Raw genomic sequence first — 26968 nt, forward strand, 5'->3', positions numbered from 1 at the left:
CCACCCCTTGGTGGGTGGGGACTCACAGATAAAAGGCATGGCAAAGGACAGAGTTGAGGGGTTTTGATGATGGAGTTTTGATGTTGGAGTTTGATGCTGAGGACTTTAGCTGGAGCCCGGGGAGAGAGGACCTGAGGCAGGAGAAGAACACAGAGGAATAGAGACGGCTCCTTACACACAGCAGAAACCCCAGGGAGAGAGACAGAGCCGTTCACCTGATAGTCTACAGCTGACCTTGTGGAGAGAGGCAAAGTCTAGAGAGCCTCATAGTCTACAGTTGAACTCGTGGAGAAAACAGAGGAGCTGAGCCCAGAGGAACCCAGGAAGCCTGAACCCTCACAAAGGTTGCCAGCCATCTTGCTCCAACATGTGGAAATAGACTTTGGTGAAGGAAGTAAGTTATGCTTTACGGCCTGGTAACTGTAAGCTCCTACCCCAAATAAATGCCCTTCATAAAAACCAACCAATTTCTGGTATTTTGCATCAGCACCCCTTTGGCTAACTAATACATCACCCAAATGCACTCTCCATTCAGGGGGTAAGGATGATAAGCTGCTCCATTCTGATATTTTTTTTTTAAAGATTTTTATTTATTTTTATTTATTTAATTCCCCTCCCCTCCCCCGGTTGTCTGTTTTCTGTGTCTTTTTGCTGCGTCTTGTTTCTTTGTCCGCTTCTGTTGTCGTCAGCGGCACGGGAAGTGTGGGTGGCGCCATTCCTGGGCAGGCTGCTCCCTCCTTCGCGCTGGGTGGCTCTCCTTATGGGTGCACTCCTTGCGCGTGGGGCTCCCCTACACGGGGGACACCCCTGTGTGGCACTCCTTGCGCACATCAGCACTGCGCATGGGCCAGCTCCACACGGGTCAAGGAGGCCCGGTGTTTGAACCGCGGACCTCCCATGTGGTAGACGGACGCCCTAACCACTGGGCCAAAGTCCGTTTCCCTCCATTCTGATATTGACCAGCTTTTAACTTTACCCAACCACTTTGGTTTTAAAACTTCTCCCCAAGGGAGAAAAAGAAAAAAAAAATAGAAGAAGAAACCAGACCTGGAAAGGCAAACTATTCCAGGAAATCTTGACTCCCATTCACTATAAACGCTTAAAACAAGGCTGTATCTGTTAAAAGACGAAGAAACAGTAACACACTATGGGTGCCTTGTTCATCTTTCCAAAAGCCACTTGGCTGCCTCTGGGCCCCATATGAAGCTAGTAATACTGGGCAAGGCTACAGCTGTAACCTGACCTCAAAGCACATCTATTTTTGCAGTTATTAAAGTGCTTCTCCAATCTCCAGCATATATCACTGACCCAATGCATCCCCTGTTTAATTAAGACCCAGTAGTAATGGGGAGGGGATTTGGCTCAACAGGTAGAGCATCCGCCTACCACATGAGAGGTCCAGGGTTCAAACCCACGGTCTCCTGACCCAGGTGGTGAGCTGACCCATGGCAGTGCTGATGCATGCAAGGAGTGCTGTGCCACGCAGGGGTGTCCCCCATGTAGGGAAGCCCCACACTCAAGGAGTGTACCCCGTAAGGAGAGCCACCCTGCATGAAAAAAGTGCAGCCCACGGTATTTCGTAAAATAAATAAATAGAGAATCTTTAAAAAGAATAAAAGACCCAGTGATGACTCTGGGGCCATGAGGACGGGGACACTGCGCCTCCCTTGCAGAATTGCTCCACGTCAATATTTACAGCCCACCCTGCATGGGGCGCTTCTGAGAATTCCTTCCTGGGCAGCATGGGGATGGAGACAGCTGCAGCTTCTGGGCAGGTGTTTCCTTCCTTCCTATGACTCATGTTGTCAGGGACAAGGAGGGCATGTGAGTGCCTCAGGATAAAGGCCTTTTATGACTTTTTTCCCCCTCCCCCCAGTTGTCTGCTCTCTCTGTCCATTTGCTCTGTGTTCTTTTGTGTCCACTTGTACCCTCCACGGCACCGGGAATCTGTGTCTCTTTTTGTTGCGTCATCTTGCTCCGTCAGCTCTCCATGTGTGTGGCGCCACTCCTGGCGGGCTATGCTTTTTCGCGCGGGCTGGCTCTCCTTGCGGGGCGCACTCCTTGAGCACGCCAGCACTGTACGTGGGCCAGCTCGCCACACGGGTCAGGAGGCCCTGGGTTTGAACCCTGGACCTCATATATGGTAGGCGGACGCTCTACCAATTGAGCCACGTCCGCCTCCCACTTTTATGGCTTTTTAAAGCTGTAAACCATTCAGTCATAGTCTCTTTTCCCTGCTGGGCATGACCACTTTAAAAACTGACATTTCTCAACTTGCAGTTTAACAGGTTTCATCATAACTTTGGGGGAAGAAGAATTAGAATAGGGAAGACTTAAGGACACAGTCTGAGGCGAAAATCAGGATAATATTGATTAATCCCCCTCACGGGATCTTACTAACCTAAACTATGATCCTGCCTCTTAGGATTTTCTATTCCGAAAAGGACAGGTGGATGCCTCTACAATCAAAGCTGTTATCCTAAGACATGAGATGGGCGAGAGATTTTATAGACGATTTAAGATCTCATCTTCATTAGCCCAGTTGTCTGTAAAATGAGGATTAATCTTATATCTGCCTTGCCTCAAAGCATTATAGTAAAGAGCAAACCAGTCAAAATGGGAGAGTATACTGGACAAGAGTTACATGTCTGGAAACAAACAAACAAACAAAATGTTTTGATCATTTCCATTGTTTTAAACTAAGGAAACAGGCTCAGAGGCATCAAGAGGTGACTCACCTGTAGAGGTGAGTTCCCCGGCTTCCTGAGCTAGAATAGGGAATTGTCCTAAAAGTCAGTGGCCCCAGCCCGTGAGCCTGCCCTCAACAGGTAACCCAGAATACCTGCCCTCCAGCTTCTCAGCAGAGAAGGCAGCTATGAATTCCTGCTCGACAATCCCCGGCAGAATACTGATTTTTGAGAAATAATGTTCGTGGAGAATTGTTAGAAGGATTTACAAATTATCCATTCTGCTGCATGTCTTGAAATTTACCTTTGGATCAAACCTGACCATTGGAGCACTGCACATTTAGACCTTGCAGAAGTGACTTAACTGAATTGGGCTAACTACAGGGGGTGCTACCCACTGCCACTCTGAGAGACATATTACTATCACACCCGTAACCCAGTATGCTCCATCCCCAGACCCCTTTCTGTGTGGACTCACAGGAGGGCATTTCCCTGGGGTCACAACTTCAGGAGAAACTGAGCTTCTACTAAACAACTTTTAACAGCATTAACCTCATTTCTGGGAGTGCTTTCCTCTTAGCTGGTCATTGGGAAACCAAACTGGTTTAGCAAATGAATGCTCAGCCCATGAAATGCATTGGTCTGTAATCATCTTAACCTTAACTCTAATTTTCTTACCCCTTTTTTCCTCCGAGGCCCATTGGCAATGTCTTTTCCTATTGCTTATATTTTGTAAACCAACTTTGTTTTAGGAGGTACCGGGAATTGAAGCCAGGACCTCGTTCATGGGAAGCAGGCGCTCAACCACTTGAGCTACATCTGCTCCTCTCCAGCTCATTTTTAAAAATTCAATTGTAGTAACTTCATAAATTTTAGTTGAGCTGAACTGAGACCATGACATCATTTATGCCAGTGAAGCTTCAAAGTCAAGTCCGTATGGAATAGCAGCCTTGGTGGTGCTATTCAGAGGTAGGTCATTAGTGTAAACCAGTCACATTTCCAACTGCTTGAAGTTAACGGATTCTCATTTCAGAAGATGTATTTAGTTCCATAAAATCTCTGAAATACATGAACTATTGTGATTAGTAATCGAAGAAAATATGGCATTGGTGTGGAGAAAGTGGCTGTGGTGGCTGCTGGGTGTGGGGAGTGGGAGGAAGAGATGAGATGTGGAGGCGTTTTCGGGACTTGGAGTTGTCCTGGGTGGTGCTGCAGGGACAGTTACTGGACATTGTGTGTCCTCCCATGGCCCACTGGGTGGAACGTGGGAGAGTGTGGGCTATGATGTGGACCATTGACCGTGAGGTGCAGCGGTGCTCAGAGATGTATTCACCAAATGCAATGGATGTTTCAAGATGATGGAGGAGATTGTTGCTATGGGGGGAGGAGTGGGGTGAAGGGGGTGGGGGGTATATGGGGACCTCATATATTTTTTTAATGTAATATTAAAAAAAAATAAAGAAAAAAAATCTCTGAAATGTATAGCCAGATATTGGGGGGAATAGATAAGACACTTGGTCTCTTTTTTTTTTAAGATGAATTATTTATTTATTTCTCTCCCCTTCTCTGCCCCCTCCTTCCCCCCCCCCCCCGCCCCCCGCCCTGTTGTCTGCTCTCTGTGTCCATTCGCTGTGTGTTTTTCTGTGTCCACTTGTATTCTTGTCAGTGGCACTGGAAATCTGTGTCTCTTTTTTGTTGCTTCATCTTGCTGCATCAGCTCTCCATGTGTGAGGCACCATTCCTGGGCAGGCTGCACTTTTTTTACATGGGGTGGCTCTCCTTACAGGGTGCACTCCTTGCATGTGGGGTTCCCCTTTGCAGGGGACACCCCTGCGTGGCAGGGCACTCCTTGCGCGCATCAGCACTGCCATGGGCCAACTCCACATGGGTCCGGAGGCCCTGGGTTTGAACTCTGGACCTCCCATGTGGTAGGTGGACTCTCTATCAGGTGAGCCAAATCCACTTCCCAAGACACTTGGTCTCTGACATTTTTTAGTTCTTTGACTCAGCAACAATAAAATCTCAGTAAATTGAATTATATCATGTAGATTTTGTGACAATTTGGACAATGAATAGGTAAAGTTTACTTTTTGCTCTCTGGGTGTAGTAAACAAATGAAGAGTATAAATCGTAAGAAGGACTATTTGTATATTAAGGAGCTATCTACAACAACTTTTGTTCTTATTTGCATATTAAAATGCCCTTAGATTATCTTTGTAATCCAGCACTGCTTTGGCTGGTACTTTAATATGCTGATTATAAACCACTTATTTGTTTGTTAGATTAGTGTTTGATTACTCTAATTTCCAAGATAGTCTATCCTTGAAGATAATAAATATGTACCCTTGCAAAATACTCTCTACATTAGATCATTGGCTGATTTGTATGGCCTTAATAGAAAAATCATTCCAAATTCCAGAAATTGCTCTAAAATTTAAATAATACAGGGTCCATGTTGAGATGCTGAGTTTTCAGCAACATTTAGAAATGGTATCTACTGCTCCTTTCTTAAAATCACCCTCCTCTTGAATTCTTTAATATGGCATTCCCTGTTGTGACTTCCTACCTCTCTGATGTAGCCTTTTTTGCCTTGTCAAGCGTCTCCTCGTCCTCCTCACAGCCCTAAGTGGGGGCATTTCCCAAGATCAGCAGTCAGCTTGGCTTCTCCCTTCAAACTTGTTGGGGTAACCAATCCTTCTTAAAGCATCAACAGTCCCTCCCAACAAATGATTGGCCCTCCTGAAGGGTCACTCGATTGAAGCCTTTGTCTCACGTTACATACTAGGTTGTTCCTCTGCCCCCTCAAAATCACTGTTAGCTGTTAAAAATCATGTTCGACTTTATTAGCAGAATCCTAAGACAACAGCAGCAACACTAATAATAGCTTCCTTTCATTGATCCTATAGTTACACAAGGTGTTAAAAAAATCTCTCTGAGCCATCCCTTCGATGTGTTTCCCACACTCCCTTTACATATTAGGAAACTGAGAACATGAGAGGTAATGAAACTTGCCTTGGTTTCACAGTGAGTAGATTGCAAAAACAAAATTTGAATTCAAGTATCATGCTACTTCCCAAAATATATATATCTAAAATCATTTTTATTTTCTGCAAAACAGACTCTTTGTTCTAATGTCCATGTTTCTCCTAAATATATCAGCTTGGAACTTTGGATTTTTTTTTTTTTTTTTGGTTCTCCCCCCACTTATAGCCAATATCAAATCCATCTACAAGTTGTGTAATCGTGCCTCTTCCTAATTTTGCTTTCCTCCTCCTTTGCCCACTTTACTCTTCATATCTCTATTATGTCTCCAATAAACCTAGTGTCCTCTCTTTCTGCCTCTAGGTAGGGCCTGTGCACACACTTCCAGATGGCAGCAGTTGCCCAGGCATTTAGTTAATCAGAGACCCTCAGCTGACAAATGCCTTAAGTTCCTTAGCCTGAGTCAAGACTTTCCACAATTTGACCCCAACTTACTTTTCCACTTGTATCAGCCACTCCAGCCCAGCGTGTCTACCTCACCCCAATCTTCTGCTCTCTCCTCTGTATCTGGAGTAAGCATTTTGTTCACCTTCTAAATTTTTGCTCACACGGTCTTTCCATTCTTGAAACAAATATCTTTCTCCCACCTCTTTCCCTTAAAATGTCTGACTCAAGTCTGAGTTGGTTGTGTGGTTTACCTACTACCTTTATGACTTGTACTAGTCATTCAGCACAGTTACATAGTGCCTTGTAACTGAAATTCTCTTGAGTGTGTGTATGCAAGTACGTGCCTAGGTGTACCTTGCTTTCTTGTTCGGTTTCAAATTCCTGCACGGGAAGAGTGGATTTCAAATATCTTCTATATCCCTCAAATGTTTATAATGAATTATCCTGTAATTCAATCTATAAACAATATGATATTCAAGAAAGCAAATTACTTTGGTAGAGGCAACAGGGTATAATGAAAAGAACGTGGAGTTTGGAATTAGGAATCCATGAATTCCAGTCCAATCAGTTCTGTGAATTCAGTCTTTTTCTTCTTTAATAACATGAGGTTCCTTTTGTCTCACTCAGTGCTTTTTATGATGGTCAGTGAGGTATGAAGCAATTTGCCCAACCTGATAAATACTCAGCAACAAAGACTGTTATGAGTATTTGATCACTGAAAGGTCTCACTCTCTTTTCCAGTCCATATGAGATTGTTTTGGGGCACCATTTTAGAATACCAGTAAATAGTTACTGAATGACACATGACAATGTATAGAATAAAAGTTTAGACTATTTAAAATAAGTTTACTACATATTTCTATACTTAGATTCATGAATTTTTAGGTTTGAAAGGGCACTCATCTAATCCAATGATTCCCAATTTATAAATCTGCAACAAAATGACAGAAACACAGTTTTTGGGAGGTGGATGTGGGCCTTCCAGGAGGTCCAGGATTTGATTCCCAGGGCCTCCTGGTGAAGGCAAGCTGGCCCACGCCTGCGTGGAGAACTGGCCCACGTGGAAAGCTGGTGCAATAAGATGACACAGCAAAAAAGAGAAACAGGGAAAAGACCATGAGAGACACAACAAACCAGGGAAGTGAGGTGCTTCAAGCAATTGAGTGCCTTTCTCCCACGTCGGTAAGTCCCAGAATTGGTTCCTGGTGCCTCCTAAAGAGAAGACAAGAAAAGATAAGCAGACACAGAAGAACGTGCAGCAAATGGACACAAAGAGCAGAGAGCAAGGGCAAGTGGCAAGGGGAGGGGGAGGTGGAGAATAAATAAATCTTTCCAAAAAACCACACAATTATGATGACTTTTCATTAAACTAAATAAAATTTAAAAGATTCCACCTTATTTTGAGGTTGTGACTTGCCTATTTTTCTTGTGTTTAAATTTCTTTGTTTTATGCAAAAATAGTGATGACAGATCACCATTAGTGGTTGTGGTTTTTGTTATGACTTTCTTTGAAAAAACAGAAAGTTAGCCAACTGATGTTGCTATCCAAAATATTTCTTTAAATATTACCCAAAATGCTTGGAAACCTTAATCTAGCACAAACTCTTTGTTTTATAGTTGAGAATTGTTTGACTTGTAGAAATTCAATTATGTGTCCAAGAACACTTAACTAAAACCACCATACCCAAAGTGGGAATTCAACTTGCAACTCTCAATGTGGACTTTGCCTCATCCTTTAAATGAAAACTTATTTTTTCTGTAAATGAAAAGTCTATATTTTCTATATGACTTTTGAAGAAAAGGCACTATATAAATTTTATTCATTAATAATAAATTAATCCTCTCAAAAGATGACTTTCATCACTAAACTGAAGAGACTCGATTTTAATCTATAACTCTTTAAAGAGTTTTATGTAGTCATTAAATAGATAAGCAACAAAATTAAAAGTATATTTTTAGTTTTCATTTTCATTTTTTCCAACTAATTTCAAATAAATTTTATTTTCATTAAAACTATCTTTGCTTACAGTAAAAACCCTTGAAAATAACTAAATGCAAGAGGAAGGAGTAAAAAAACTGAATTCCAGAGATAATTGCTATTGGTATTTTAGTGTATTTCCTGCTAGATATTTTTCTATATACACTTTTTGCATACTTGGGGTCATATTGTATATACTTTCATGTTTCCTGGTTCTTTTAGTTATTTATTTAAATTTTAACAAATATAAATGATGAATTCCCATAATTCAAAGCTCAGAAAGTACAAATGAGTATAGAGTGAAAAGTCTCCTTCTACCTCTCTGTCAATTACCCAGTTCACCTCCCTAAAGAAAATTAGTGTTTCCAGTTTTTACATAACTTTTGTAATGTGTGTTTTTCTGGGGGTATTCTATGCATTGTATTTAGGTTCTTTCATTTAATATATCACACATGCATTTCCCCCACGTTTTTTAAACTTTTTATAAACATAATTTGTAAGGACTCCATGATAGTCTGTTGTGGAGCTATATCATTATTTAGTCATGCTTATACATTAAGCATTAAAATAGTTTCCAGTTTTGCATTTTTAGTAACATTGCACATCCTACTTCTTACACTAAGAGTCCATTGATTTTTTTTTTAAGAAATTGTAAGATTTTCGCTGTAACTTTCCTTGAAGAGATTCACTTAATTTTATTTCTATACCCCAAAGCAAGCCTCTAGTTTGCTCTGCTGGAGCTCATCAGTTGTCTGGGGTTGAAAAGACTTTTTATCCCTAGATGTTCCCCTCAGCTAGAGATAGTCACATCTTCTCTTTCATTCAAGTAAAAGCATCCTTCTGCTCAGTGCTCCAAAAACCCTTATCGTAAAGAAGTGATGGTATTTTGACATCACCATGATTCTTGAATCCCATGTACTGGAAGCTCATGGGTTCAAAGTGCTATTGTCTTAAGCTTTTTTGGAAAACACTCAAAAGCAGAAAGTGGTGATGAGTTCAAACATATACAAAGACCAAAAAAAAGGGGTGGGGGAGAGAGAGAGAGACAGACTTCCAGGAAGATGGCAGATTACCAAGACACGAGACTCTCTTTTCTCCCAGAAAAACAGCTATAGGTCAGGCAGAAAAGGCCTGGGAAAAGGTGTTCTAGGGTTTAGGGCACAAGGGGAAGGCTGGACACCACCAGAAGAGAGGAATATAAGGGAAAAAAATCTCAAAGACAAAACCAGGAGTAGAAGCTGCAGACACATCACCATTCCCCCACACTATGAGCAGAAAATTTTGAATTCTCTGGCCTTGGGCTGGTGGGTACAGAGATAGGGGGCTATAGGGATCACCACCCCAGGAAACTGGAGACAGAGGAACACAGCCCAAGGCTACTTCAGCTCTTGGCCAACAATTTGGTCTGCTGTGTCCCATGAGCAATCCCAGGCCACAGAGGGCTGCACCATTGTTTGCCCTGGGAGCCGACACAGGGCTAAAGAGATCCATCTCTCACCAACACCATCCTTACTGACAGGGACTTGTTTTTCAGGATGCAGAGGGGAGTGGAATTATTTCCTGCCCACTAAAAGGGAGGGCGCTGCCAGCAAAGGTTGGAGAAAACCCACTGAGAAAGTTTGAATTAGAAGGCTCTTAGCCTCCAGGCAGGATCCTCTGCCACGTGGTTGCCATTGGTGTGGCAGCAAACACACTCCAACCAGGCTTTGAACTGAGAGGGGTGCTGAAGAGAGTCTTGGGCTGACAGCCCAAGGAAGTGCATGTGAGGAAATTAAAAGTAAATAAGAAAGTCTTTTTCTGGCCCCTACAACCTCCTCCCCAAGGCCTTGGAATGAGTCTGCAACCCATTAACTGGGTCCATGGCCCAGATTCAAGCAACTAACAGGGACAATGCTACAGACCTAGGACAGGATGAACCAAGACATAAAGAATGGCAGTAAATGCACAGCCTCCCACCATTAAATCTCTACAAAAGAGAGAGAAATTGAGCATCAGACTAAACACCATCATAATCAGATGCCTAGATATCAACAAAAAATTACAAGCCATACTAAGAGAAGAGAAGAAATGGCCCAAGCAAAGGAATAAATCGAAGCCCCAGAAGAGACACAGGACTTGAGACAATTAATCAATGAGATTCATACAAATTTACAAATTCAAATTAATGAGTTGAAAGATATATGAGGAGCCAGTGTGGATCAGTGGTTGAACACTGGCTTCCTACAAGGTCCTGCATTCAATCCCAGCCCTAGTACCTCAAAAAAAAAAAAAAAAAGAAAAGAAAAGAAAAAAAGAAAGAAAGAAAGAAAGAAAGGAAAGGAAAGGAAAGAAAAGAAAAAGAAAATATGGCTAAAGAGATAAAGGACATCAAGAAGACACTGAGCAAGCACAAAGAAGAATTTGAATAGAAAGGTAACAGCTCATGGGAATGAAAGACACTATAGGTGAGATCAGAAACGTGTTAGAGGTGTACAACAGCAGACTTGAAGTGACAGAATAAAGAAAAAGAGATAGAAGATAAAACAACTGAAATTGAAGAGAGAGAAAAAATGGAAAAAATTGAACAGGGGCTCAGGAAGTTGAAGGATAACACAAAGCACAACAACATACATGCCATGGGAGTTGAAGAGGAGAAGAAAAGGGAAAAGGGGCAGAATTAGTATTTGAGGCTGAAAATTTCTGAACTCTCATGAAAGAAATGAATTTACATGTCCAAGAAGTGCAGCCTACCCCAATCAGAATAACTCAAATAGATCTACTCTAAGACACATACTACTCAGAATATCAATAGTCAAATATGAAGAGCAAAATCTGAGAGCTGTAAGGGAGAAGCAAACCATCATCAACAAGGAATGCCCAGTAAGTCTTAGTGCAGATTTCTCATCAGAAACCATGGAGGTGGGAAGATAATGGTATGATATAATTAGAATACTGAAAGAAAACAAATGCCAGTTGAGAATTCTTTATCCAGCAAAATTTTCCTTCAAATATGAAGGTGAGTTTAAAATATTCACAAATAAACAGAAACTAAGAGAATTTGTAAAGAAGAATCTGCCTTTACAAGACACAATAAAGGGAGCCTTAAAGCTTGAAAGAAAAAGATGAGAGAGAGAGGTTTGGAGGAGAGTGTAGAAGGCAAGAATAACAGAAAGGATAACCAAAAGAGTAAAAAGACACATGAAAATAAGATGTGACATACGAAAACCAAAGAATAAAATGGTGGAATTAAATATGCATTTATAGTAACATCATTGAATGTAAATGGATTAAACACCCCAATCAAAAGAAATGCGCTGACAGAATGGATAAAAAAACATGAGCTATCCATATGTTATCTACAAGAGACTTACCTTAGACCTAGGGATACAAATCAGCTAAAGGAAAAGCTTGAAAAAAGATACTCCACACGAACAGTAACCAAAAAAGAACAGGTGTAGCTATATTGATATCAGCCAAAACAGAATTTAAATGCAAAAAATTACGAAAGTTACAGAAGGCCATTATATATTAATGAAAGGGATGATCCACCATGAAGAAGTAACAGTCATAAATATCTATACACCTAACCCAAGTGCCCCAAAAAAACAAGGGGCAAACTCTGACAAAACTGAAGGGAGAAATAAACATCTCTACAATAATCACTGGAGTCTTCAACACACCACTCACATACTTAGATAGAACAACTAGACTAAAGATCAACAAGGAAACAGAGAACTTGAACAATATGATAACCAAGCTAGATAGACCTAACAGACAGATACAGAATGCTGCATCCCCAATCAGCGGGTTATACATTCCTCTCAAGTGCTCATGGATCTTTCTCCAAGACAGACCACATGTTAGGTCACAAGACAGGTCTCAATAAATATAAAAAGATTGAAATTATACAAAGGACCTTCTCTGATCATAATGGAATGAAATTGGAAGTCAATAATAGACAGGAAAGGGGAAAATTCACAAATGAGGAGAGGCTAAACAACACACTCCTAAACAATCAGTGGGTCAAAGAAGAAATTGTAAATGAAATTAGTAAATATATTGAGACAAATGAAAATGAGAATATAACTCATCAAAACTTAGGGGATACAGTGAAGACAGTGTTGAGAGGGATATTTGTAGCCCTAAATGCCTATATTAAAAAAGAAGAGGGAAGCGGACTTGGCCCAGTGGTTTGGGTGTCCGTCTACCACATGGGAGGTCCGCGATTCAAACCCCGGGCCTCCTTGACCCGTGTGGAGCTGGCCCATGCGCAGTGCTGATGCGCGCAAGAAGTGCCGTGCACGCAGGGGTGTCCCCACGTAGAGGAGCCCCATGCACAAGGAGTGCACCCCGTCAGGAGAGCCGCCCAGGGCAAAAGAAAGCGCAGCCTGCCCAGGAATGGTGCTGCACACACGGAGAGCTGACACAACAAGATGACACAACAAAAAGAAACACAGATTCCCATGCCACTGACAACAACAGAAGCGGACAAAAAAACAAGAACATGCAGCAAAGGACACGGAGAGCAGACAACTGGGGTGGGGGGGAAGGGGAGAAAAATAAATAAAATAAATCTTTAAAAAAGAAGAAAGTGCTAAATCAAAGATTTAACTGCAAACCTGGAGAAACTAGAAAAAGAACAGCAAACCATTCCCAAAGCAAGCAGAAGGACAGAACTAAAGATAAGAGCGGAAGAAATGAAATTGAGAATAAAAGTGAAAATATAGAATATCAACAAATCCAAAAGCTGGTTCATTGAGAAGATTAATAAAATTGACAAACCCTAGGTAGACTAATAAAGAAAAAAAGTGAGAAGATGCAAATAAATAAAATCAGAAATGAAAGGGGGAAAGCTACAAAAATAAAAAGGATTATAAGAGGATAGTATGCAAAACTGTCTGCCAACAAACTAGACAACCTAGATGAAATGGAAAATTCCTAGGAATGCACAACCTACATTGACTTTTTTTTTAATTGTTAAATTGTTTTCTCTTTTTAAAAATATTTCTTTATTATTTTGTAATTATTGTCTTTTTTTAAAAGATAAATAGATCACACAAAACTTCCTGCATCTGTCCCTGTGATATCATTCAGGACAACTCCAAATCCCAAAAATACCCCATATTACATCTCTTCCTCCCTCTCCCAGCCTTCAGCAACTCCCGTGGCCACTGTCTCCACATTAATGATATAATTACTTCCATTGCTAGAGTCACAACAGTTCTGTGATAGAATACCAGCAAGTCTACTCCAATCCATATTATATTCCTCTATCCTGTGGACCCTGGGATGGCTGGGAGGCTCTGTTGCATTCCCCAATGGAACAGCAACAACCCCCTAAGTGCAAGAACAAAGACCAGTGAAGAAGGATGGTCCAATGATGGGCCCTTGATACTGATACTATGCTCATGACCCTGTGTGCTTGTAATTTCAATCAGGCCTAGAGCTGCAGAGCACCTAATAGTTACTTCCTGAGAGCCTCCATGTTGCTCAAATGTAGCCACTCTCTAAGCCAAACTCAACATGTAAATACATTACCTTCCCTCCACCATAGGACATGACTCCTAGGCATGAGCCTCCCTGGCACTGAGGGATTACTACCATCACCACCTGGTGTTGCAATCAGGAAAAGACCTAGAATAAAAGGGGGAAATGGTAACAACAAATGAGTTTACATGGCTAAGAGACTTCAAAATGTGTTGGGAGGTCATCAGAAGGGTTGTGCTTACACACATTTCAGCAGGACCCTAGAGACAGCCAAAGTAGATACAACCCAAAGTACTGGTACTTCTGAAGGCTACAGAGACACACAGGTTCTACAGTCATTACAGATGGCTCTGAAGTTCAGTTCCTTGCCAGTGAGCCCTACTTTGGAATTTGTGCTCCTGAATGTGATGGAGTTGGACTCAGATGTGACTTCTGTACACATGCCTCTTCTGTCACTTTTACTGAACCTGTGGTTGGCACTGAGGTTTGTGTACGCTCAGGAGACTTGAATCTCTGGACTGTCCATATGCCAGCTGGGCTCTGAGCCTCAACAGAGCTGCAACACCTACTCTCTGGTTCGTTAGACTTGCCCAGGTCAGCTGACATGGAAGTGAGAATAGTCAGCCATCACACCAGAGAACTGAGGGTGTCTACAACTGCAAGCACAAGAATCGCATCCATCATACATGTGGGATCTAAGTCCCCTCTCCATTTAGAGGTGGAGTGGACATCGCCATCCCAGGACCCACAGGATGGAGGAATATAATACATTGACTTTATAAGAAATATAAGAACTTAACAAGTCAATCACATTTAAAGAGACTGAATCAGTCATAAAAAGTCTCTCAACTTGGGGAGCAGATGTAGCTCAAGTGGTTGAGCTTCTGTTTCCCATGTAAAAGTCCCAGGTACAATGCAAGAGAGCTCCCCAGTCATCCCAGGGTCCACAGGACTCAAGACAAAAACAAGCAAGCAAATAAACAAAAAATTCAGGAGAGCCTGTGTAGGCTGCCAGCTTCCCATATACGAGGTCCCTCATTCCATCTCTGACCCTGGTTATGAAAGAAAGAGAGAAAGAGAGAAATAGTGAAAGGAAGGAAGAAAGGAAGGAAGGAGGGAGGGAGGGAGGGATGGAAGGAAGAAGGAAGGAAGGAAGGAAGGAAGGAAGGAAGGAAGGAAGGAGAGAGGGAGGGAGGGAGGGAGGGAGGGAGGGAGGGAGGGAGGGAAGGAAGGAAGGAAGGGAAGGAAGGAGGGAGGAAGGAATCTCCTAACAGAAAAGTCCACAAAGAGATGACTTCACAGGTGAATTCTACCAAGCATTAGGAGAAGAATTAACACCTATCCTGATTAAACTCTTCCAAAATATTGAAGAGGAGAGAAAATTATCCAACATATTTTATGAAGCCAATGTCACTCTAATACAAAAGCCAGGTAAGGATACCACAAGAAAAGCAAATTACTCAGGGGAAGCATAAAGAGATTAAGCAGTGAAGAATTTGTTTGTTTCTCTGTTTTCTATTTATTATTATTATTATTATTATTATTATTATTGAAAAAATCAAGGATGCCCACTGTCACCACTGTTATTTAATATTGTGCTAGAAGTTCTAGCTAGAGCAATTACACAAGAAAAAAATAAGCAAAAGGCATCCAAATAGGAAAAGATTAAGTAAAACTCTCACTGTTCACAGATAACATGATCCTATATTTAGAAAAGCCTGAAATGTACAACAAAGCTATTTGGGCTAATAAATGAGTTCAACAAAGTGTCAGGACACGAGATAAACACATAAAAATCAGTAATGTCTCTGTACACTAGTATTGAACAATCTGAAGAGGAAAAAGCGGGAAAAAATTCCATTTACAATAGCAACAAAAAGATTCAAATACCTAGGAATAAATTTCACCAAAGAAGTACAGAATCCATATTCAGAAAACTACAAAATAATGCTAAAAGAAATCAAAGAAGATCCAAACAAATGGAGAGACATTCCATGTTCATAGATTATAAGACTAAATATCATGAAGTTGTCACTCCTACCCAAACTTATTCATAAATTCAATGCAATACCAATCAAAGTCCAACTGCCTACTTTACAGAAATAAAAAAGGCAGGGCAAGTGTCATGTTCATAGATTATAAGACTAAATATCATGAAGTTGTCACTCCTACCCAAACTTATTCATAAATTCAATGCAATACCAATCAAAGTCCAACTGCCTACTTTACAGAAATAAAAAAGGCAGGGCAAGTGTACCTGAATAGCCAAAAGCATTCTAAAAAAGAAGAGCAATGTGGGAGGACTTTTACTGCCTGAACTTGAAACAGAGTATAAAGCTACAGTGGTCAAAACAGCATGGTATTGGAGGCCACAGGGCCTGGGGCTGGATGCAAGGCAACTGCACAGGATGCTCTTGTGTAGCCTTGAGATACCCCAAGCAGCCAGGATGTCATACATGCTCCCCCATCTACACAATGGCTAGTAGGTGGATCAGGTCATCTTTCCCGAGGAAGATTGAGTCGTCGTCAACTGCTTTGGACATGACCTGTATGAAAATGGATGAAGTGCTGTACAGTACAGCCAAAAAGAAATGGCAGATAATGGGGGAATTTCCTCATCTTTAATGAGCCCTGTTTGGAGATCACAGCTGTTTTAAAGTTAAAAAGTTTATAGTTGTGTATCTTGTGGGTATTACAGAATTACCTGACTTCAATAAAATGTATGAGTTATACGATCCATGTACTGTCATGTTTTTCTTCAGGAACAAGCACATAATGATCGATTTGGGTACTGATAACAGCCACAAGATTAAATGGAAAATGGAAGGCAAGCAGGAGATGATAGACATCATAGAGACAGTGAACCGAAGAGCCAGGAAAGGGTGCGGCCTGGTTGTGTTGCCAAAGGATTACTCAGCAAAATACAGATACTGACATACTCTATGTTACTTGCTGAGAACTGTGGTTATCCTTTGTATATATATGCACCATGTGGGAACGTATGGAACACTAATTTTTAAATTAATGTTCAGAAAAGTAATGAAGACCAAGGAGTTGGAATATGTTTTCGGGATAAGGATTGCATAGCCTTACATTTTCAGCCTGGCTATGAGTCATATTTTTATATGAGCAAATACCCATAAATACCTAACTGAAACAAAAAATCAAAAAAACCTAGCATGGTATTGTTATCAAGATAGATACATTGATCAGTGAAATAGACCTGAGAGTCCAGAAATAGACCCTCACCTCTACAGCCAACTTGTTTTTGACAAACCTACCAAGTCCACATTACCAGGACAAAACAGTCTCTTCAACAAATGGTGCTGGGAGAACTGGATATCCATAACCAAAAGAATGAAAAAGAACCCCTATCTCATCCCTATACAAGAATCAACTCAAAATGGATCAAAGACCTAAGTATAAAAGCCAGGACCATAAAACTACTAGACAAAAATGTAAGGAAACCACTTCAAGATCTTGTTTAGGTATGATTTCTTTGGATCTGAAACCCAAAACATTACGCAACAAAAGGAAAAATATATAAATAGGACCTTCTCAAAATTAAACACTTTTTCACCTTGAAGGTCTTTGTCAATAGGGTGAAAAAGCAGCTGACTCAATGGGAGAAAATATTTGGAAATCACATATCTAATAAAGCGTCAATATCCATAATATATAATAGGATGCTACAACTCAAGAATAAAAAGACAAATGACCCCTTTAAAAAAATGGGCAAAAGACTTAAATAGACATTTGTTGAAAGAAGATATACAAATGACTAAAAAACACACGAAAAAAATGTTAACCATGACTAAGGTTTAGGGAAATGCAAATCAAAGCTACAATGAAATATTTCTTTACACCTATTCGAATGGACAGTATTAACAAGACAGAAAACTGTTTCGGAGAGGTAGGAATGCTTGTTCACTGTTCGTGGGAAAGTTGAATGGTACAGTCACTGTAGAGGACTGTTCTGCAGTTCCTAAGGAAGCTGAATATAGACTTGCCATGTGGCCCAGCAATACTGTTACTACTTATATACCTATATACTGAGAGCAGTGACACAAACGGACATCTGTACACTGATATTCATAGCAACATTATTCATGATTGTCAAAAGATGGAAGCAACCCAGGTGTCCGTCAAACGATGAATGGATAAACAAATTGCAGTGTATACACACAATGGAATATTATGCATTATAAGAAGAAATGAAGTCGTAAAGCAAATGACAACATGGATAAACCTGGAGGACATTATGTTGAGTGAAACAAGTCCAATATAAAGGATCAAATTCTGTATGAATGTGCTATTACGAACTAAATATATTGTGCAATCTCATGGAGTTAATAACAAGAATATGGGTAACCAGAAAATAAAATTAGGTTAGAGAATGGAAAGCTAAGGGTTAACCTGTGCAGAATTGGTAAAAAGTTTCTGTTAGTATTTAGAAATGAATAGAAAATGTGAAAGTACAACTAGTATTTATAACTAGCAGTGCTGTTATATGGGTATGATAGTGGTTGATATGGAAAGTCTAGCGTCATGTATATTAAGAGAAGCAAAGTTTAAAAATGTAATATGGGACTGTATAGAATAGTAAAACCTCATTTGAAATATGAAATTGGGTAATATGAATATATAACTGTTTTTCTTTGAAACTGAACAAGTGTGTATTAGTGTTAAAAGATATTTTTATCAAGCCAAAAAAATTAAAACCACCTTTATGCTAAGTGAAAGAAACCAGACACGGAGTACTACATTTTGTATGATTCCATTTATATAAATGTTAAATATAAATCAATTTATAAAGATGGAATTAGATTAGTGGTTATGCAGGGCTGGGGAAGGATAGAGGATTGAGATGTGACTGCTAAAGAGGTGTGGAGTTTTTATTTTTGGAGTAATAAAATTGTTCTAAAATTTTTTGTGATGATGAACGCACAACACTGTGATTATACTAAAAGCCATTGGTTGTACACTTTGGATAGATTGTATGGTATGTGAGTATATCTCAATAAAACTGCTTTAAAAAAATAGATGATCCAAGTAGAATGCAAACCCAAATAAATGTTTATGCTGCTGTCAAAGGATGAAAGTGTTGACTGGGTTCTTTATGGACTGGTCAGAAGAAGTCTTGCTTCAGTGAGAGAAGTACTCAGGGAGTTGGCAATGAATAGAGGAAGGAAAAGAAAGCCACAGCCAAGTGAGAGGAGACTGCCTATGTCTGGACTCAGGGAAGATATATGTGAAACTGGGCATTTTGGCAGAGTGAGAAACCTGTACCTAAGTTATGAGGAAATCAGCATACAAGGACCAAGAAGAAGCCCGACAGGAGAGGAAAACACTTGAGCTAAATATTTGTAGTTAAGTGGGAGAAATTTGGGCTTACTGTAGAGAAAGCTCCCCAAGAGAAGCCTAACTTTCAGAAAAGCAGCAGGGAAGTCAGGGAGACTTCCCGTCTTCAATGATTTGTCTGTGCATCATTATCGGTCAGCCAGCCCAACTCCCAGCCCCATCCCAACCCCAATAAATAAAGTCTATTGGCTTTACCCCATTCTTTGATATGGAAAATTAACATTTTCCCAATTTGGTATAATGTGTTATCCAACTGCAGCAACTAGTCCATCTTTCTGACTGTATTTCCAACTTCATGTTATCATATTAAGCTAAGACTCTTTTGTAGAAATGATCAAATCAACTGTGGCTTCTCATTATAGCAGGAGAGCTCAAAATTGTTTCTTGCTCTGGACCACTTTTTAAACGCCATAAAAACTGTTTCCCCAACCCGATAGCTACTTTGAGACAAGCTCTTAGTGGCAGATAAAGAGTCAGGTTGACCACGCCACAATTTCATTTGGGGTAAATAGATACTTTCAAAGTTTTACCTCAAAGAGTAATTTAATCCGGGCATATAAAATACCATGGGATTTTTGGCTGTAAGTGCACTTTCCCCATAATTGTTAAAACTTATGTGACTTGATGTGAGTGCCAAGAGACCACCTACTCTAACTGGCAGAGTAAGCAGTGTTTGTCTCCTCCTTTCAGTAAATCTAAGACCATGGGCTAATTCCTTAGTCATTTTCAACTTCAGTTTCCCCTCTATAAAATCGGATAATACCGACCTTACAGAATTGTGTAAAGATTACATCAAATTTCTGGTAATAGCAGACTAAATAAGTCAGACTAAACTTCCAACTGAGGATGACTAGAAAAGCTGGAGGAAAAATTTTGTTAAGTATCTGCTTCAAGATATTAAATCACTAATAAGATAGTGAAGAAATGCTGGACTAGGAAGGTGGAGCATGGAGACTTGAAAAAGTGAACCTGGAGTTTGGAGATCCTTATTCTCCTAAAAGAGGCCAAGAGGCTGAGTTGTGGGCATGGGGGTAGGATGGGGGGAGTGCTGCATTAGTTGTTTTGTTTTTTTAACATCTAATTTCCCTCAAATGGCTAGTTATTTGTATTTGCGCTATTTTTTTCTTTTCCTTTGTAGTCTTAAAATTTTTTTAATTGTGATAATGTAGATACAACACAAAATTTTCCATTTTAACTACTTTTATGTATACAACTGTGGTATTAATTACACTCACAATATTGTGCAACCATCACACCATCCACTAACAAAACTTTTTCAACACCCAAAACTGAAACTCTATACTCATTAAGCAATAACTCCCTATTTCTCCACTCTCTCAGCCCTTGGTAACTTCTAATCTACTTTTGTCTCTGAATAAGCTTATTCTAGTTATCTCACATAAATGGAATCATAATACTTGACCATTTGTGTTTGGTTTATTTCACTTAACACAAGATCTGCAGAGTTCATTCATGTTGTTCCTTTTTACAGCTGAATAATATTCCATTGGGTATATATACCATATTTCATTTATCTATTCATCTGTTGATAGACACTTGGGGCTGGTTTCTACCACTGAGCTATTGCAAATAATGCTGCGATGAATGCTGGCATAAAAGTATATATTTGAGTCCCTGTTTTCAATTCTTTTGGATAGATACCTAGGTATGGAATTACTAAGTCATACGGTAATTCCAAGTTTAACATTTTGATGAACTGCTAAATTATTTTCCACAGTGGCTGTATCATTGTACATTCCCTCTAGCAATACATGAGAGTTTCTGTTTTGCCACATCCTTGCTAACAATTGTTATTTTCCATTAAAATATAATAGTAATCTAATAGCTATCCTAGTGGGTTCAAGTCTTACCTTGAGTTTTGGTTTTGAAAGCCTTCCAGGACTAAGGTGACAGGGATTGGAGTCCAGGGTCCATCAGGGGATAGGAACCCTTGTGAACTCCTCTCACACTGAACTGAGACTTCATAGGACCTCTAGAATAAAGTATATTTCAAAAGTAAACACTTTTAGGGGCTGCAGATCAGGGTCAAATTATCTTAATCCCTGAAAGTAGTTTTAGGGAAGTGGATGTGGCTCAAGTGATTGAGCTCTCACCTTCCACATGGGAGGTCCCAGGTTCAGTTCCCAGCACCTCCTGAAGAAGATGAGCAAGACAGCGAGCTGGAGTGATGGGTTAGCATGGTAAGCTCATGCGACAAGATGACACAACAAGGAGACACAAAGAGGAAAGATAATGAAAGACACAGTGAAGCAGAGTGGAGGTGGCTCAAGTGATTGAGCACCAATCTCCCACATGGGAGGTTCCAGGTTCAGTTCCCAGTGCCTCCTCAATAGAAGACAAGCAGACACAGAGAACACGCAGCCAATGGACACAGAAGCAGACAGCAAGTGCAAACAACAAGGAGGGTAATAAAGAAATAAAATAAATATTTTTTTATAAAGTGGTTTTAGGTGAACTTTGAGTGGTAGAGCACCTGGGTAACTGACAGACACAAACTTAAATCCTCTTTGGGGAAAGATAACAGTATCCCAGTCCTCAAATATTTCTACAATTTTTCAAATAAAATAATTGGCACATAAAAAATAAGCAGATGCATAATAAGTAAACCAGCATGAAGTAAAAACAAGGGAAACAACAAATAATTGAACAGACCCATAGAGGCTACATATGTCAGAGTTTGAGACACTAACTTCAAAATAACCATATTATTAGGTACAAGGAGATGAAAGAAAAAAAACCAAATTGATAATTTTAACTAAGAACAAAAAAATAATGAAGAATAAAATAGATATTTTGGAATTAAAGAATATAATTTTTTCAAGGGTTAGGAGAAGATTAGACACAATTTAAGAGATAGTTTTGAATTGAAAGATAGGTCAGAAGAAAATATCCAAAATGAAGCATGAAAAAACAAAAGAAACAGAAAACTTAGAAAAGAGAGTAAGACATAGATAACTACAGTGAAAAGCTCTAAAATATGCTATTGGAGTCACAGAAGTGAAGAAGAGACTAGGGCAGCAGCAATATTAAAAGTTATGACTGAGAAAATTTCCCAAATTGGTGAAGGACAGCAATCCACAGATTCAATAAGTCCTTTGAACCCCAAGCATAATAAACACACAAAACAAAACAAACGATCAAGCACACACCTAGATCCATCATTGTAAAATTGCTGAAAATCAAAGAAAAAGAGAAAAATCTTAAAAATAGCAAGAGAAGAAATATTACCTTTAAGGGTAAAAAAATATAGATAATTTCGCAATGAAAGCCAAAAAATAAGTGAAATATACCAAAGTGGCAAGAGAAAATAATAAAATTGAAAGCCTGGATTTCTATACATACTCTATCCTTTCATAGAAAGGTCAATAAAGACATTTTTAGACAAGCCAAAATTAGAGAATTCATCATTGAAAATATGCACTAAAGAAAATATTAGTTGTTCTTCAAATAGAAGGGAAATGATTCCAGATGGAAGATTGGAGATAAAGTAAAAAATGGTGAGCAATAGAAACAGTTAAATATATGGGTAAATCTAAATAATAATAACAACAACAAATTTTGGCTTTTAAAATAGAGGATGAAAATCCTTAACAAGGTAAGGATATATGCCATTAAGACAAGGAATAAATGGTGTTAGGTTTCTAAGTTTCTTATGCTGTCCAAGAGGAAGATAAGAATATTAATATGTCTCTTAATTAACAGAAAGGCACATGCTGTAATTTTTAAAGTTACCACTATAAAAAATGTAAAAGAACATATGACTTCCAAGGTAATAATGAGGAAAAGAATAATTTCTTTAAAAAAAAATTCTCAATCAATCTGAAAAAGATCAATGACGGAGAGAAGAATCATGTAACAATTAGGATAAACAGAAAATCCTGAGTAATATGCTATAATCAAAACTACACATATCAGTAGTTACCTTAAATGAAAATGGACTAAATATCTCAAAAGATAAAGATTATCAGATTGATATAAAAAGTAATTACTGTGGAAGAGTCATATCTAAAACATAAGGCCCCATAAGGTTAAAAACACAAAGATGACAAAAAGATCCATCATATAAATACAAAGTAAAAGAAAGTTAGCTGACAGTACCTTAATATCAGACAAAATAGGCTTAAAGTTCAAAGCAATTTTAGGGTATTTGTAATGAGAAAATGCTTTCCTTTGCCTGGTAGATAAAACATTTTAAAATGTATTGGTACCTAATAGCATAGCTTCAAAATATTTAGAGGAAAAACTAACTGAACTAAAGCCCCTAGACAAATTCACCATTGTATTAGGAAATTTGAACACACCGAAACCAGTAACTGATAGAAGATTTGAACAATACTGCACATAACAACTGCAAAGTACACTAGTCTTTTGAAGTATCATATGGAATATTTACAAAAACTGAACATATTTTGGTCCACAAAATAAATCTCAATACATGTTAAGGGATTGAAATTCTATAGATTATGTTCTCTGACCATAACACCATTAAGCTAAACATAAATGACAAAAAAAGAAAACTAGAAAATCTGTATATTTTGAAATTACAAAAATACATTTCTAATAACCCATGGGTCAAAGAATAAACCTCAATGGAAATTAGAATATATTTTGAACTAAGTTATAATGAAAATCCAAAATATCAAGGTTCATGGGATGCAGCTAAAACCATGTATAAAGGGGAATTTATAGGTTTAAATACATACACATGAAAAGAAAGACTGAAAGTCAGTGAATAAAGTCATCTTTAAAAATTAGGGAAAAATAAATAAAGCCCAAACAAAGAAAGAAAGAATAATTATAGGACAATGAATTAATGAATTATAATAGACATATATAGCACATAGAGAAAATCAATAGAGTTTAAAATTGGTATTTTGAAAAGACTAATATCTTAATATGTCTCTGGTAAGACTGTTAAAGAAGTCATACATAATATCAAGAATGAGAAATGGGATATTACTACAGATCCTACAAATACTAAAAATTTTGTACAGTTTTTTAAAATGCCAATAAATATGAACTTTTAGATGAAAAGGACAAAGAAAGAAAAAAAATCATTATTGAAGAATTTGAATCCATAATTTAAAATTTTGAAAAAGAATGCTCCAGAACCAGATGGCTTTACAAGCAAATGCATTCAAATATTTAAGGAAGAAAAAAAGTCATTGATACAAAAACTAAGAATTGGAAAAGAAGAAACACACCAACTCCTTTTATGAGGCCTGCTTAAACTGCTATATCAAAACCAAATAAGAACATAAGAAAGGAAATTTCAGGCCAAGCTTCCTCTTGAACATAGATGCAAAAATTCTAAACATATTATTAGTATAACAAATTCAATAATATAAGACACAGAATTATAGGAAGGTGGAGGAGAAGGAAACTCCAGGAATCAGTCCTTCCATCAGAACAACTATTAAGTGGACAGAACTGTCTGAATCAACTATTTTGAAACTCTGGTGTCCAATAGAACAACTTCCAGGGAAGAGGAGGAGAGCCTGGTAGATTATAGTAAATACCAATAAATTGCTCTCTATGCAGTGATTACCACCATGTCCCTCACTCTTGTAGCTGTGGTGTCCAGCACCTGGCATAGCTTGCTTGTGCCAGAACGGGACATAAAAATCCACTTCACCAAGATCTGGGGTTGGCACAGGTCAATCGCTGATCACAGCTTCTGATTAGTGACTCTGGATTACTGAGGGCTTTGCTCTGTGTTCTAACCCACCTCAGACAAAGGCAGCAGAGGAGACTAAAGGACAGTATGTTTCCTCTGAGCTGCAGAGGACAGTTGAAGGGCTGCGTTTGCTGGGCAGGCCCTCACCCTCTCTCCAGGGCAATTTGGAGTGGAGATTATTCAGGCTGGGAATGACTGACTTGGGAATCTCCTCTCTGGCTTGCCTCCTCTACCAGAACTGCCCTCCAGGCAAAAGCAGCTAGAAACAAAGAGATCAGTGTAAGAAATGATGGAGGCAGATGGCCTGGGCAAAGGCTTACCTGCTTTAAGTCCAGGAGTGGAACACTAGGAAGAGGGAGAAGTTCTCCTGGAAAGTAGAGGCAGCATTCAAATTCCTATAAACACAGGAACTCATAAGGCCACTAGCAAGTACAAGCTCAGGACAAGATAGAGGTCCAGAGAAGACATTGAGGACCCTGTGTGTCACACCTGCTTTGGGTGGACCTTCCTGTTAGGAGGGCTGACACACAAGAAAATCTCTGTCATATCAAGTAACTCATTACGATCTTTAGGAACAGATGTCTCAGGGAATAAATGCCAGAGTTAACATTGCTAAATATTAAAATGTACAGTGCACAATAAATTTACAAGACAGACAAAGGAACTGGAAATGATGGCCCATCCAAAGAAAGAGGATAAAAATCCAGAAAACATCAAGAAAGAAGACCAGACTTGTGGACATACTGGACAAAGGTTTTTAAAAATTCTTCAGTATGCTCAAGGAGATGAAGGAAAATATAGACAAAGTACTAAAGAATATCAGGAAAACAATGATTGAACAATAAGAAGATCTTAAAAGAGAGATAGAAAATTTAAAAAGGAATCAAACTACTGGACTTGAAGGCCACAAAAACTGAAATGAAAAAGTCTCAGGGGGGTTTCAATGGCAGATTGGAGCTGGCAGAAGAAAGAATCCACAAACTTGAAGACAATACAATTGAAATGAGTCACACTGAGGTGCAAAAAGGAAAAAGAATTATAAAAAGCTGTAGCAGTTTGGCATTGTTTATGAATTCCAAAAATAATATTGGATTATGTTTACAAACCAGTCTGTTCCTCTGGGCATATTAGATTGTATTAACTTCATAGGTTTTACTTTTACTTGATTAAATAATGATTAAGATTTTGATTGGGTCATGTCCCCTTGGTGGGCACAGACTCATTGAGAAAAAAACAACATGGCAGAGCACAGAGTAGGAGTTTTTTTGATGCTGGAGCCCCAGGAAGTAAACACACAGAGAAATAGATACATGAGGAAAGAGAGAAGGCTCCATTAGACACAGCAGAGGCCCTGGGAAGAGAGATGAGCTATTTGCCTGGTAGTTTACAGCTGGCCTTGTGGAGATACTGGAGGAGCTGAACCTGGAAAGAGACCAGCCCTGGGAAGAGAGATGAGCCCTATGCCAGCCTACAGCTGAGATTGGAAGAAGCTGGGACCATGAAGCCTTGGGAAGAAGAAGGAAGGCTGAACCCATGCAGACATTGCCTACCATCTTGCTCCAACACATGACCAATGGCTTTGGGTGAGAAAGTACTTATGGTACCTTGAGTTGAACACTTTATGGCATGGTAACTAACTGTAAGCTTCTACCCCAAATAAATACCCTTTACAAAAGCCAACAGATTTCTGGTATTTTGCATCAGCACCCCTTTGGCTAACTAATGCAAAAGCAAAAATAGCCTAAGAGAACTCTAGGACACCATCAAGCATACTAATGTATGCATTATGTGAGTCCAAGAAGGAGAAGAGAAAAAGGAGCAGAAGGAATATTCAAAGAACTAATGAGAGAGAACTTCACAAAGTTACCAAAGACATGAATATGCAATTCCAAGAAGCCTAGAAAACACCAACAGGATAAACTTGAAGAAAAATACACTGTATTACATAGAATGCAAAGGAAAAGAAGAGAATTCAGAGAGCAGAAAGAGAAAAGCAATATATCATGTACAAGGATGTTCCATGAGATTAAATGCTGATTTCTCATCAGAAACCCAGAGGCAAGAAGGCAGTGAGTTGAAATACTAAAAGTGATGGAAGAAAACAATTGCCAACCAAGAATTTATAAGCATTGAGACTTTCTTTCAAAAATAAGGGAGCAGTTAAGACATTTCCAGATAAACAAAAGCTAAGGGAGTTTATCACCATTAGACCTGCCCTGCAAGCAATGCTTAAAAGGGAGTGCTTCAGACTGAAAGGAAAGAACACTAGACAGTGGTACAAAGTGATGTAAAGAAAAAAGATCTCAGGAAACGGACTTTGGCCCAGTGGTTAGGGCATCCGTCTACCAT

At 39.2% G+C, this 26968-nt stretch overlaps 1 protein-coding gene and 1 pseudogene across 1 annotated transcript in view; both read left to right on the forward strand.

Moving 5' to 3' along the window:
- The window catches only part of CDYL (chromodomain Y like), a 270153-nt gene that overhangs the window by 33863 nt on the left and 209322 nt on the right, over positions 1-26968 (forward strand). The gene's annotated exons all lie outside the window — the stretch shown is intronic.
- LOC105747621 (thioredoxin-like protein 4A pseudogene) lies at positions 16008-16494 on the forward strand (annotated as a pseudogene).

Source organism: Dasypus novemcinctus, chromosome 22 (assembly GCF_030445035.2).
Source record: "Dasypus novemcinctus isolate mDasNov1 chromosome 22, mDasNov1.1.hap2, whole genome shotgun sequence".
Lineage (NCBI taxonomy): Eukaryota > Metazoa > Chordata > Mammalia > Cingulata > Dasypodidae > Dasypus > Dasypus novemcinctus.